Raw genomic sequence first — 10,281 nt, forward strand, 5'->3', positions numbered from 1 at the left:
AAAATGCGCAAGATACTTCAATGTATTGATATAGACTAAAATTTATGTGATATAACGAGACGGATTTTTGAAATCATGAAATACAAATTTAACATTAGAATTTGTAATTTAAAAATAGTGGATTTTAATATGGCACAAAAATTAAAATAATAAAATAAATTGTATTAACCTTGTTTGTGAATATTTGTTTAATAATGTTACCGAGATTGCTAAATATGAATTTGATGTTAACATGACAAATTTTAAAATGGTGAATCATCCATTATTGCGGGAAATTTTTAATATATAATATAATTCTTAATGTATGTACAGATGAAGTTTGACTAAAAATACTTTATTGTAAAGTTATAACAAATTATTGTAACGAAACATGAAATAGGAAACAATTCATTTTCTCCAATAAAATTAATTAATTAACAGGCGAGAGTAAAATAACTGCGAGGTTATAGATGCATTCTATAATACTATATATATTTAAATAATTATTACATATATGATGTGAAATTCTACATTCAAACATTTCAGCTGATTTTCAATCGAAAATATTAAATTGATATTATATCAAGTTAGAAAGACTTTTGGTCGCAGTACATGAATTTTCTGTGACGTACCGTTGTCTCTTAACAGTTGCAGTTTGAATTTAGCATGACGAGGTAATTTATGATGACAATTACATTAATTAATTTTTAATATATTAATTTTTTGAAAAATTTTGTCATCGGTGTTTTATTTAAAGTAACAGTTTTGTATTGCGTTGGATGAGTGTCTGTCTTATGTTTTACTTATATTTCAACAGAACAATTTAAAATTAAATCGTTGCGTTGAATTTTGATGCAAAATCATTTCTATACTCCAAATCTTATTTTTTACACTTCTCTATGAATAAAAATTAACAAGCGCGATGAAAAATCCATTGTTTCCTATGTTTCGTTCCAATATTTGTATAACTAATCGTAATAAATTACTTCCAAACTTTATATAACATTGTTTTTCTTATTTTTCCACTTTTTATTTTCAATTTTTATTTATAGAATATGCTCCCATGCAGTTTGTCTGTTAAATCCTGAGATACTCTGTACATTGTAAATAAAAACTTGTGTATTTTTATATCAGTTTTGACAGTGTTGATTACAAATTCAAAAAATAAATTACAAATCTTTGAAAAGCATTTTATATACGACAAAAAATTTTGCAAAATTTATAATGAAATATATTATTAAGTTAAAATTGTTAAATTATATTATTAAGTTAAAATTCATTGTATTTGTTTCGTGAAACGTTTGAAATTTTTGACTCTCAAAATCATTATTTTGTTTTAATAAATTTTGAAATGTTGAAGAAATCCCATTGAAATTATCGACTTTTAAATACTCCTAAAATTATCTTTTCAAACTGTTTTTGATAATATTTATATAAAGAAACGATAATTAATTTCATCAAAGATGCCTATAGATGTTATCTAAGGAAAATAAGAAAGGTCCATGTAATGTAAATGTACACATTAATGTATACAAATGTGTACATAGAAACCTTAAGATTCCCATGGACAATATCGGCAAACATGTCGTTTATGCGGTATACCATATAATACCTTTGTGCAACTACATGATCAATCTCACAAGAGCATACATAAGTCCGTTCACCACGTTTGCCGTTCAATCTTCGAACATCAATAGGCCAATCGGGATTAGAGACCTTATATGAGAGTTTAGTCACGAGCAATTTTATCAAAACCCTACTAGAGAGAAGGATATACCATATATAGTTTCTCCATGTATATACACTATTTCATTTTAACTTATATCTATTTCATTTTACATTGAAAAAAAATTTAATAAATTCTAATAAATATTTCTTTAAATAGTTCTTTAGTGGAATATTTGCTAAATGTAATGTAAATACATATTTACTAGATACCACAAAACCATTAATTTAATTCAAATATCATTTTTTTTATTTATCTAAATAATTATTTACTGTAAGTGAATATTCCGTTAGAACTATTAAAAAAAATATTTATTAAAACTTAATAAATTTTTTTCTTCAGTGTATAACTTCAATTAAGATATTATAGAGTTAAATATATAAGTTAGGATCTGTCAGATATTGATATAAAGTCCCTAATTAGAATTGAAGTCCCGCGAAGGTACTCCTCGTCATGGGAGTCTAAAATGGAGAAAGGAAAAGGAGGCATTTGCCCCCCCCCCCCTCCCCCTTGGATGATAATTTCTAATATAAATTTCACTTTTTCAACTTATACCTACCTTACGATGAGTAAACACCGTAGGTATAAGTTGAAAGGTATATACTTTTAATACTAAAAGCGTATACATATTTGTAATTATATATAATATATACATTGTGTACACGTATTTTAATTTTCGAAATAATGGTAATATAACAATAAGCTTGTATGTGAATATACGTTAAATACGTAAAAAAAAGTTGCGCAATAAAGACGTTATTATTATTATTATATTTTGCTCCATTCTAGGAAAAATTTTCTTTGCCCCTCGTCGTGCTTTTCGAAGAGAAAAGTTGTAACGCGACTCTCATAAATGCTTTGACACGTTGGCTACCTGACTGTCGCAAAATTCCGGACGGTCGGACTCGTTTTTAAGCACGCCATCGAGAGTCACATCTCCACGCGTGTAGGCGAGAATGGCATCGTCTCTTGGATGCCGTTTGGCCCCCTATGACATTCGTCCAATCGTCGTAATGATATGTCGCTTTCACATAAGTATCCATAACTTGGATATTATACAATATATATCAATACACGATATGCTTTTTGAAATTCTTCTATCACTACTAATCACACTAATGAAAATTTTTCATCACTATGAATCCCTTACTATTAATCATTTGGAAATTTTTGAACACTATATGCACCTCTCATTATCGATTCATCATTAAAATTTTTTCACCATTAATCTGCTTGATATTTCCCCAGTATCACCGTGAAAAGCAAGCTACTTCGAAGAACAAGTGACCGCTCAATTTTTTTCCTAATCCCTTAATCATCCAATTACATGATGAGATGTCGTGCACAGGTCTGACATCGATTTTTGGAGATCTACCGATTGGCTCATGACTTTAAAACGCATCATGTGCGCGCGCACTTTTTCCAACCGTTGCTGCTGTACACGTCGTTGCTGTACTCCGGGATGCTTTGGATCGAAATATGCCAGCGGTCTCAAATAGTCTCGTAGGGACCGATTTCCAACGTGACGAACCCGTCCCGTCGAATAAAACTCGATGCATAACACTTTCGCAACGGTTTCCCTCAACAATCTTTTTCGTACGATCTGCGGCTCTGACTCGTAAAATTCATTACGACACACTACAATCTTGCGCTGCATCACTTGCACGAGTTACAAACGCCAGCGATGCGGCATTACTGGCTGATACACATGCCAATGCGACCCCCCGATCCGTTCCATGGTGAACAAACAGCTGCCGTGTCTGGGCCCCCCTCCAACAACCAGTGGTCACATTGCGTAGCTCCGGAGAGAGAGATTGCCTAGTCTTTCGGCACTGACGACTGCCTCGCACGAGCCAACTTGTCTGTTCGACAAAGCCAGTCAGACTAGCTTACTATGGAAACGGACGAAATAAACGATTTTCTTTTAATACCGTCGAAAAAGAAAGAAAATATTTCATATTCTGTGTGATAATTACATATTTAGTTCAATTATTAAATTGTATTTTAATTAGATTATTAAACAATTATTTTAAACACAATTTATTAAACAGATATTAAACCGGAATGAAGCTATTAACATTAGTTAACTGCTATTAACAACTTTATTACAATTCAATTACGTTAAAGTGTTAAACTGCATTAGTTGCATATTATAATGTTATTAGAATGCAAATTAGTCGCATGCACAAATGTATTTCATTTCCGCGTTTGACTGTGTAATTAAACATTTAAACAACGCCTCCACGTTCGCTGTCAATCGAAAATTTTAGTGCAATTCGAAATAATAAAATTATCAATGTGTCGTATTGGATTACAAAATTTTTCAGTAATTTTGGTAGAATTTCAAAATTATGTCGTCCTTTTGTTGCGCATAAAAGTGTCATTAAGCTCGTACAACCTCATTAAATTTCTCATTTGACCAGACCTCTCTTTTTATTCTTCCCTTCCTTTAACCATTAAATCAAGTGACGACATGCCGCATTTATTTAGTCATGTACGGATAAGTCATGTGACCATTTACGTTTTGATGCGAAACCAGACTGGTCGAGAATTCCACACCTATGGATCTCTTAGCAAAGATAGCTGTAGCGCGCGCGAAAAACGGAAATAACTGCAATTTATATCTTATCGAAAAGTCACGCTGTTTATCACGCAGGGTAGGGTGAAGTCACCGAAAATCTAACCGTTCACAAATTTTGCAGATCCTTTTCTAGAATTAAAGTAGTATTATATTAATACTAGGATGTAGTATGATGCCGAAAAAATATTTGAAATTTATACCGCTTTTATAATTTCTTCTAATATAACGTTTAGAATTGTGATAATATTTGTTCGATATAAAAGCTCTGCAATATGTACTTATTACACGAAATTACACAAATAAACGAAACGTCAAATTTTTAGAGAATTAATAAACTTATGTTACACATCTTATTCTATATCATATAGTTCTACGAAAATTTATATTTATATATGCGCGAGCTGTTGATGTAGTAACATGTGTTGTGATGACATGTAAATCGTATATATACAAGGTCTTATTTGTGTGCGTACGTGTGTGCCCATGTTGTTGTGTGGCTGCACGCGCGCCCAACGTTACTTAATTTTAAGCGAAGTTTCAAACTCTCTTCTTTTCTATGTCTCTCTATTTTTAAGCGAATTTTTTTTTTAGTTGCTATTAGAGATTAACTCCTAGTTATGGTATTCAACTATTGTATTTGCACTGTTATTGTAATATAATATTAATTATAAAGCATTATTTTTGTAATGTATCAATTCGTATCAATTTCTATTAGTAATATTATTGTAACTATACTACTGTTATTGTACTAATTAGCATTAATTTGTAATATATTTATCTATTTTTCTGTAATTTATGGCTGTTATACATACATTCCATGCATAGCACTTGAGAGAATACTTGATGGAGCGCTTTATATATAAGTGAAACTAACAATTAATCAATAAATTTCTCTCGAATTTAAAAATAGAGAGAGAGAGAGAGAGTGCGTGTGTGTTTTAAGCCTTGTTTTATTGAATTAGTAAAATAGCGATCCTGTTGGAGATTGGTCTTTAAGATCTCTTTAAGATTCCGTAAGTAAAATTTACCAAGTATTTCATTTCAATTAACGCACTAAAACATGTCGAGAATGAGAGATGGATTTAAAAAAAGTTTCGGACGAAAGATATGTGGCTCTGAAGGAAGTAAGATGGTACTATTTGTTCAACCTAGGTGACCTTGTCAAAGTCAGTGCAAGATCACTTTGAATAATAAATGGAACCCTTCATTTTCATTGCATATTCTCGCGGCTTATATCGAGAGAGATATAAAAGATTTTTTTAAATACTATAATAAAATCTTTTTTTTATCAAGTACTTTTCGGGTTATAAGCCTAATATAAAATACTATTACTTTTTATTATATTTAAAAATACATTGAATATATCAAACTGCATGTAATATCCTCAGGATCTCTTATCGAAGAATATATTCCTCGACAACATTAAATTTTGCATTAATCTAATGCAAAATTAGAATATAAATTGGAATAATATTTACAGTTTCATTCTTTTCTTTGTCTTATACCTTATTGAAACGTAATATTTTTTTTTTCTAAAAGTAGACCTATACTTTATTTAGCGTATAAATATACAGTATACACCTTTTAGTTCGTTAATGATCAGAATTGATAAAAAGGCGAGAAAGTTCATTAGAAATTGCGAAGCGAAACTTACTCAGGAAGTTTAGCAATTGTTCCCCGAGAATTTAACTTCTATTCTGAAAAGATGTGATAACAATGCGCGAATTTTGTTCGCATGGTATGGAAGGAATCGTAACAAGGTTAGTCATAAAACACTTTTATTTCGTCTGCCATTTAATAAAAGGTGCATTCACGGAACTCTAATATCGTGATCCTGATTATGTTTCATAAAGAATAAGCACATTCTTGTTCGTGCTGTCTTAAGATATATTATGCTTGTTGGTTCACAATGCGAATCTTCCATAATACTCGTTTCATAGTAATGTCGTAGTAATAAGCGTGGCGGATAAGAAGTTTGTTGAAAATATGGTAAAGTCACGGTTCAAGGGATTTCCCCGTTGCATGAGATATATTGTGACGTTTTTTTATGACGTCATGTTGATCTCATCGTATGCAGTTCGGTTTCGATTTTTCAATGCCTTCACGTACTTTTATTGCTAAAGAACGCTCGCTCCGCGAAAAAATAATTTTCACGTAAAATTTGCAAGCGAGGGTGTATTAATGAAAAATTCCTCGATCGAAAAATGTAACGCTTTTAGTTGACAGTGCTGTCGTCATGGACATAGCCCGCATAGGTTAAGTGCGCCGTTGTTCAACTATGACGAAACATAATAAAAATTATTTTCATTTTAAGTTAGACATAATTGTAATTCATTGTATTATTACTTTAAGTATAATAAAAGTTGAAGATATATTATTCTTGATTAAGAATAAAAGTTAAAGATATAATAAAAATTCGGAATAATTATTATGTCTTAAATATAACTTTAATTCAACGAATTATTATTATGTCGTGACATAATAGTAATACAATAAACTAAAATTCAAAAACTAAAGTTACTTTTTTCAGGAACTAAAAAAAGTTACTTTTTAAAAGTAACAAGTTACCCGTTACCGAGTAGAAAAAGTAATTAGTTATCATTACTAGTTACCGATTCTTAAAAATAACTTGTTACAATTACTATTATTTGAAATTGCAACTTTTCATTATTTCTTCGGTATCTTTTTTTAAAAAAAATGTATTTTTGTATAATATTTCTGATTAAATGTTAATAAAATGTGAAAAAAGTAAACAATAATGACACTAGCTTCTTAGTTTTTTTTCCTTAAAAACATAATTTCATAATTCAAAAACCTGTAAAATATATGGCAAACTCAGATATCTATCTATCACGTAGAAGTGTAAAATAATTTCCAATCGAATCGTGTCCAATCATATGCTAAGTAAAGATAAAAATAACTGTAAAATTTGTTACCGTTATAAAAAAAATGTAACCGTGTTACCATTATAGTTACTAACAGCTACAAAAACAAGTAATTCAGTTACCAGTAAAGTTACTCAAAAATAACTTATAACTGTAACTTCGTTACAACTAACGAGTACTTTCATTCTTTGCTAAAATTATATCTAGACGTACTAAAAAATTCGGATTAAAATTATGTCGCGACATAATAAAAATTCAAAGCTATTTTTATGTGTATATATATATATATATATGTAATAAAAGCTGTGTGTATTTGTTACAAATCAGAATAATTTTATTTAATTCATAGGATTTTTAGTATGTCTTGATATATAATAATTCCATGCATTAAAATTAAGTGTGTGTAAAGACATAATAATAATTCAGTGAGTAGAACATTTTTCACAAATATTCAATCTAAATAAAAATATAGGTCATATGATATGTGGTAACTATCGCATTACTTTTTATAAAAAGAAGAATAAATTGATCATCAGCAACATATAAAGTTAAATCTGTGCTTAAAATTCAATTCATATCTCAAGCTGAATTCGAGTCAGAACATGATTTAGCAGCGTTATTTCATAAAGTTGGAGAAATGCTATAATTCTCATCAGTCGATTCATCTAATGAATCTTCCACATCACAATTATCTAGTTTTGATACATCACATAAGTTCTGAGGTACATCGGCATTTAATTGGGAATTCAAACATGAAGTGAAGAAGATAATTCTTTAAATGTTAAATTTATCGAAATTAAAATTCAACGTATAATATCAATTTATAAATATTGTTGTATTTGCAATGCAACAACAGATCTTGTAATAATATCAAAAGAAGCTCGAATACAATCGATCGAAACGTCTGTATTTATTTAACTATATTTATAATGTCATTTTTATTTTTATTTACGAATATTAAATCTACTATTTTTGGCTCGTAGCCCTTCCCAACAAACTTTTATTTAATAATAACGAATTTTTTCTGATTTGCCGTAGAATAATATTAATAATTTAAGATATGTAATATGTCTTTGATACAAAATATGAATAATCGAATAGTGCTCAAGCTTTCATTATATTTTGTTTAAATTAAAAACTGGCAAAGCAAATGTAAGGTAATTGCAACGATTTTAGGATTACAGCGAGAAAGATGAGTATTAATTTGTTTTATATGGACTATAACACGCAATAAAAAAATCAAAGTCATCTTAAATTTTTTAAATGGTACCATTTTTAAAAATACAATTTTTTTCCATAATATTGTAGGAGTTTTTAAGACGGATTCAAATCACTACCAAAATGTTACTTCTATTGATTTTATTGATACTTAATATCAAAATCACATCATTATTTGTAACAGCAGTACTTACAATCTCTGACTAGACACAGAACATAAACATATATGTATACATGTACGTATAAACATATACACAAATATGTTTTATTGATTTTAAATCAATTAATATAGAATACCATTATAAGTATAAATCAATTTAATTAAAAAGATTGCAATTAATTATAACTAAAATTCATCAATGATCGGTTGAATTTACGAAGTATTTCACAAATATGTATAATATTTATGAAATAAAGCAGAATTTCAATTAATATTTTTTATACAGTTCATAAATAGTAAAATGTTTCAATTGAATGAATCAAAATTTATTGATTATTCGTCTAAATCTGTCTCTGTTTGCTGTAATGTATCTCCTATCGAGGCAGTTTTCGATTACGTGAAGTAATTAACACGCTTCATCAATGCTCCAAATCATTATCGTCAATGCAAATACAGGAAATTGATCCAGTCATCGCTTTAAATGAACTTCACTAAAGTGATAAATGAATTACTTTATCTTACTACGGTAGATATATCGAATTGCGTTTCTAAATTATCTATTGCTTCAGCTTTAATTCTTGAAAATCACGCGCTATTTTAAGCGACATTCTGAATTGTCGAAGGATAAAATCAATCCTTTAAATTGGCGCATCTATCTATAATCTGCTGCTTTTTAACTTATCGAACACACTAGGTATGACTTTTTAAAGCATATATTTACAAAACGCGCACATTTCTCTTGTGCGCTTTCAATTTCCTAACAATGCTATATATATTGGATTGGGAGAAAAGTCTTTTTACGTTATATATAAAAGAACATTTATTTTACAATATCTTCGTTAAAAATAAAATTTAAATTAAAAAAAAAGTTTTAAACTTGAAATCTCTACTTTCAAAAGTTACTATATTTTTAGACTTTAGCAATTTTTACATATAAAAAATTACAAGCTGAAAAAAATGAAAAATTTTCTTTTTAGTTTGTGTTCTTCCACGTGCCCAAGAAAATTTGCAAAAAATTTTCGACTACCTATCGTGAAAACTTAAAGCTTTATCTACAAAATCGTTTTTTAAAAATGTTTCTATGATTTTTTATTCCGAATTATTTTCGAGTTAAGTAAAGAAGAATTCTGATTTTGATTGCTCATAACTACGTTATGATTATCATACCACAATTTAAAAAAAATAGATTCTTAAAGCTGAAACTTTGCTCTCTCGAATGATATAATTGCAATAAAAATTTTGCAACAAATGGTGAGATGGGGAAGAGTTCTTTTACATATATGTAAATGGACTTTTTCCCTAACCCAATATCTCAATGTCAAGTAGGAAATGGATTCCGCAGGGAGTGCATCCGCGTTTCGCATCATCGCATCATCGCGTTTACATGGTATACCGCGGCGCTATATTTTCCGTCTAATATCGCGTGACACAGACGTGCAATGTGTACCTATATAGTTACATCTCATTGACGACAGACAATACGTTCCACCTCGATCGATTATACGCTTTGATGAACGATTCTGAAGACGCCATAGAAACGCAAATACATATTAAATGCTCCTTCGAGCTGATAATAGTGTTCCTACAGATCATAAACGTCAATTGCATTATAATTAAAATATATTATGTATGTATTATAAATTCGTAACTTTATTATCCTTCCTATAGAGTTTATTTTCAATAATTGCTAATTCTATGAAACCAAAGGAAGATGTTCGCTCCCAGGGATATA

The sequence above is a fragment of the Cyphomyrmex costatus genome, unplaced genomic scaffold (genome assembly GCF_001594065.2).
Source record: "Cyphomyrmex costatus isolate MS0001 unplaced genomic scaffold, Ccosl1.0 scaffold340, whole genome shotgun sequence".
NCBI classification, from domain to species: domain Eukaryota; kingdom Metazoa; phylum Arthropoda; class Insecta; order Hymenoptera; family Formicidae; genus Cyphomyrmex; species Cyphomyrmex costatus.